Source organism: Centruroides sculpturatus, unplaced genomic scaffold (assembly GCF_000671375.1).
Source record: "Centruroides sculpturatus isolate CEXI.00-Female unplaced genomic scaffold, Cexi_2.0 scaffold119, whole genome shotgun sequence".
Lineage (NCBI taxonomy): Eukaryota > Metazoa > Arthropoda > Arachnida > Scorpiones > Buthidae > Centruroides > Centruroides sculpturatus.
In genome coordinates, this window is record NW_019384338.1 from 79898 (window position 1) to 84990 (window position 5093).

At 30.3% G+C, this 5093-nt stretch overlaps 1 pseudogene; it reads left to right on the forward strand.

The window, feature by feature from the left end:
* The first annotated feature begins 2359 nt into the window (after positions 1 to 2359).
* On the forward strand, positions 2360 to 3456 carry LOC111632636 (annotated as a pseudogene).
* The last annotated feature ends 1637 nt before the right edge of the window (positions 3457 to 5093 follow it).

Sequence of the window (5093 nt, forward strand, 5' to 3'; positions counted from 1 at the left end):
ATTAAATTATTCAAATTTATGATATTCTTGTATGATCTTTTTTATCCATATAAAATTCTATTTTACTATCTCATCCCGGGAAAAGAAATTATTTTTCCCGTAATCCCGCTGGAGGCAAATTTCCCGGGAAATGAGAAACCCTACTAGCTACGACTCGGTTCCAGAAGACAGGCATTTCAGGCTTTAGTGTGAATGGCCTCGGAAGCATAATTGAAATGTTGGTTGAATGAAAAAATAATTAAAATTAACTTTGCAATAACATTTTGTAATATTTCCCAATAACTGGATATATTTCAGAAAATATACTTGCAAATAATTTTAATTTTATAATTCTTGAAATATAGAGAAATTATCAATTGGAATGACTCTTTTAATAGATAAATTTTAATCTAAAATTTCTTTCTATATGCGATTATTCAACATTATAATTTTAAATAATGATATTAATTCTGCTTCGTGATTTTAGTAGCTAGTTTAGTTTATAGTGTAAAATTACTTTAACAAACAATAGCTATTGTCTTATTAGATAATACTGTAATTATGTTTGTGGGAAATCTTCACAATAATGTTCTGGTGTACCTTATTGTAAAATTTGAATTTACTGAAGAGGAAGAGGGGTATTGTCAACGACTACACAGAAATAGGTGTTCGATATTCTCCCGTAAATAATTGGAAACCGAAGATTATATAAATTTTATTTTTCACTTAATAATACTTGCAATCTATTATTTATTTAACTTATATTTCATACTTAAAAATTGATGTGTTTAGAAACCAACGAATACGATCTTTGACGTCCAACATATAGGGACAGACCACCCGAAAAATTCCAAGGACTACTTGGATTCGATCTCGAGTAGAGAGGTAGATTAATGCCTTATTGATAATTTCGATAAACGAAAGTCCTGCTAGTAGGTCTCAACTGGAACCTACTGGCAGGACATTTCTGCTAGCCTATGAACGATCTCGCTGTGAGTATTTATTCGTGTTAGTGGGACCTACCAGATATAATGTAGGCATGTTCCAATTATTTTAACCCTTTCCACGAATTCATGCCGAGTCCACAGTAGTCCTTTCGAGGAACGAATTCTAGACTCTACAGTCGACCCAGTGTGACCTATTTACAAACTGCTTGTTTGTAAAGTGTTGGTTTCAGTTTCGGTGGGGACAGAACATTTTGCTTTATATATATGTATATATATACATACATAATGATGTGCAACATCTGTATTCTGTATATATATATAAAGAATACGGATGTTGCACATCATTTGACAGTAGATAATTGATAAAACAAAAAACTTATTAAGCACAGTAACTATACTATTATATTATTAACGCAGAACACAGAAGTCATGTTAATTACAATTTAATGTCATTTCGGTTAATCAAAACTATATCATCCGAAAAGAACATTTTCTGAACCCGAAAAAAGGTAAAAATGTAATACACTACTTCAGTAATTTCAAAAATATTTTGTAGTTCACAAACTTCTAGCAGACTCCCATAATTTACGAAAAGTAGCTTTTGGCCAGTGGTGATTCATAGTTCCATCAAAAAAAGGTGACAAGAACAATCATGAAAATCCACAGTGCACCACATCTAATTCTGTTTTTCAGTTTCGCTTTATTAGAAGGATGTAAGCAGCAATCGTGATCAAGTAAGGAACTGCTGGAAGTCCCAGTGAAGAATTACAAGCATTTGTAACATAACTTTTGTTATACAGATTGACTAGAACTAAAATTACAATGCAAGTGTTAATAGCATATATGATAAATAATAACCTTAAGCTTAGTTCACACAGATATTCGTTAAGTGAAATGCAAAAAAGCAGTTCTTTTCGGTTAGAAAATCTGGTTTAATTTCGCAGGTTAAAAATAATTTCGTTTTACGTGATTTTGAAATATCACGTAAAACGAAATCACTTACTCTTCATAAATTTAAAGTTGCAAATTATGCACTCGTAAATGCATTGATTTGAATCATAAAATGGTTTTTGACTAATAAATGCTCTTTACCTTTGTCATTGGAATTTTACGTTAACTTTGCTCGTTAGAAAGTTACAACTTAAGTTTGTGGCGAATAGAATGTGACCTTTTTGTTGACCTCGAAAATGATTTTAGAGGTCAACAAAAAGGTCACATCCTATTCGCTATTCGTGACTTCCTATGTAACTATGGGTTGATGCAAAAGTTTGTCCCGTTTTTAACACCAACTGGCTAAAAGCGCAACACTGAAGTGTTATTTCTTTCACATGTGTAAAATTTCGACGTTGTTTGACAGAAGGGATCTCAGCTAGTATTTGAGAATAAAGTTGTCTTACTTAGTTGTGTTTTTAAAATTTTGTTAAGCATTACAAATGGCAGAAAATAAGGAGCATTTTCGACATATTATGCTTTTTTATTTCCGAAAAGGCAAGAATGCTTCGCAGACACAAAAAAGATATGTTCTGTGTATGGTGAGGGAGCCATTGATGATTCCACGTGCCGTAAGTGGTTTAGAAAGTTTCGTGAAAGCAATTTTAACCTTAGTGATGCACCACGTTCTGGACGACCAGCCGAGGCTGATGACGACAAAATATTGGCACTAATTGAAAGTGATCGACACAAAACAACTCGAGAGATTGGAGAAATTCTTGGAATCAATCAGTCAACAGTGTCAAGGCGATTACATCAACTTGGAATGGTAAGCAAGGCCGATGTACGGGTGCCGCACTAGTTAACAGAAAAAAATTTGATAGACCGAATTTCTGCTTGCGATTCTCTATTGAAGCGCAATGAAATTGACCCATTTTTAAAGCGAATCATTACAGGTGATGAAAAATGGATTGTGTACAATAATGTTAAGCGTAAAAGATCATGGTGTAAGCACGGAGATGCCCCTTCAACCAGCGCAAAAGCCAGTTTACATCCAAAGAAGGTTATGCTATGCATTTGGTGGGACTGGAGGGGAATCATTTATTATGAGCTGTTACCTGAAAATCAGACCATTAATTCAGAGAAATACTGTTCACAACTAAGTGAATTAAAGCGAGCAATTGACCAGAAGCGACCTGAATTAGCCAACAGAAAGGGCATTGTGTTCCATCAAGACAACGCTAGACCACACGTGTCTTTGGCCACCCGACAAAAACTTTTACAACTTGATTGGGATGTTTTGGTCCATCCACCATACTCTCCTGACCTTGTACCCTCTGACTACCATTTATTTAGATCACTTCAAAACAGCTTAGATGGTAAAAACTTTACTTCCTTGGAAGACTTGAAAAATCACTTGGATCAGTTTTTTAGCCAGAAATCTCAGAAATTCTATGAGCACGGGATTATGCAGCTACCGGAAAGATGGAGAAAGGTCATCGAACAGAATGGCACATACTATATTGATTAAATGTAAGTTTTAGTAAATAAAATTTTTCTTTGATTCTTTTAAAAAAAACGGGACGAATTTTTGCATCAACCTTAATATATCTTCAATATTTTTGGACTTACTCTGTATATATATTAATATTACTTAAATGATATGTCTTACTCTGTCCTTACATCTAATTTTCACTAATTCTTTTATGAATTTTCTATGTAAAATCATGTTTTCATTATTTTACTGTTATTTTGAATTTTTGCATCCCAGGATAGGTTTCTGTAAAGCATAATATTTATGCTGTATAATGCAAACAAGATCAAAGTAAGTGTTTTTATTGAAAAGTGCTTATAATGCACTGGGAATCCAATGGAAAGATTATTTAACTCACATCTGAGCATATTTATCCAACTTCTAATGATTATTTAGACACAACATTAAATTAATAATCTGTGCAACATCATATAAAAGCTTCAAAAGTTAACTTTTTTCCAACTATCTTTTTAAAGTTAAAAAAGATAAATAAATAACAATAATCATACAATTTAGGAATAGCTTGGAAAAACAAATGTAACAAAACAAAGCTTAGATTTAATTATTAAATTAATAAAATAAGGATTTTAATATTTATTTTAAAATGTCATAATCCAATTTTATATAATTGCATTTTAATTAATGAAATCTGTCTTAAATTTTCATAAGACAATTAAGAATGACAAACAAGTCTAAAGAATATTAAGGGTATAATAAAGCTGATAATTGCTTTTAATATTTACTAGAATTATTTAAACTGTAACATCTCAAATCTTTTTAACATGTAGTACAATTAATTATTTATGGTTAACTCAATATTTATAAATATCAAGATCTAAAATAATATGAATGTTGAATCAATGATAAAATTCAGCATTTCAGTCAAGAATATATATTATGACAATAAAATGTTTCAATATAACAAATTAATTGAACTTTCTTGAAAAGCTATTGAAAAAAGTAAAAGTTTATCTTTGTTCATTCTTTGAGTTGTACTGTAGTCAAAAATACAGTACAACTCATATATTATACTTAGATAAAAGTAAATAAAAATGGTCTATTTTTTAGTACTGTAGTCTATTTGCTTCCTATTCAATATAGAAAAAAATCTCATGATTAGCTAATGTACATGCACGCGCACGCACACGCACACACAAGAAAAACTTGTAAAAGCAATTAAGCATTCAATGACAGTTCATTTGAAGCAATTATAATGTTCAAAAATTATGAAAATAATGCATATGTTTAGAACTTTATATTGGAATCTGTAACTATAAAACATCAATATAAATAATTGTAGTTTATACCTCAGTGTTATTAATTCATTACATCAATTTTAAAATGGAACTCTCCATTAGTTGATAAATTACCTCAATATAGATATATTGAAATAATTATCAATATATTAACTAAAATCTGTAATCATATACATTGCTTTCAAATATTAACTAATCATTCATTTTGTTTTTAAATCATGAAAAGGTCCAACTATAATGAATGATTGTTGTTTTCCATTTCTTATTGTTCAGTGACTATTGTTGTAACAATTAGTAATCCATTATTGTTGTAAATATTCATAAAGTTGATATATGATTATCTTCTATTTAATTCTGTATATAAACTTACATTATTAACAATTTTTGTTATTTTATTTTCCCCTCTTCAAATATTCTTATAAATTCCAAACGGAAAAAGAATAATCT